General features: G+C 35.8%; 1 protein-coding gene across 1 annotated transcript in view; it reads left to right on the top strand.

The window, feature by feature from the left end:
• The window catches only part of LOC119586207 (integral membrane protein GPR155-like), a gene marked incomplete at its 5' end in the record, with an annotated part of 11959 nt that overhangs the window by 1620 nt on the left and 10051 nt on the right, over positions 1-288 (top strand).

Genomic DNA, 288 nt, shown 5'->3' with positions numbered 1-288 from the left:
GGCAATGGCGATAATGACCGTCATCAACAACTTGTATGACCCCGATACTTACAACAGGAAGTCCATATTATTAATTAAAGGAGACTTAAGGACAGCTAAGAGCACTGTTTTTGTCTAAATAATCATATAAATATTTATCAGGATAATGACACCGGATACCCTTCAAAATAATGAATGTAAATGTAATAAGGTGAATCTATAAAATAAACATGCACTCAGGTAGCCTCACCTCACGTAGGTACACACTATTATGGATTAGCAGGTGTTCTGCTCTATTCAGTTTGTTGA

Source organism: Penaeus monodon, chromosome 21 (assembly GCF_015228065.2).
Source record: "Penaeus monodon isolate SGIC_2016 chromosome 21, NSTDA_Pmon_1, whole genome shotgun sequence".
NCBI classification, from domain to species: domain Eukaryota; kingdom Metazoa; phylum Arthropoda; class Malacostraca; order Decapoda; family Penaeidae; genus Penaeus; species Penaeus monodon.
The sequence above is the reverse complement of the archived record's forward strand: the minus strand, read 5'-3'. Positions and strand labels throughout refer to the sequence as shown.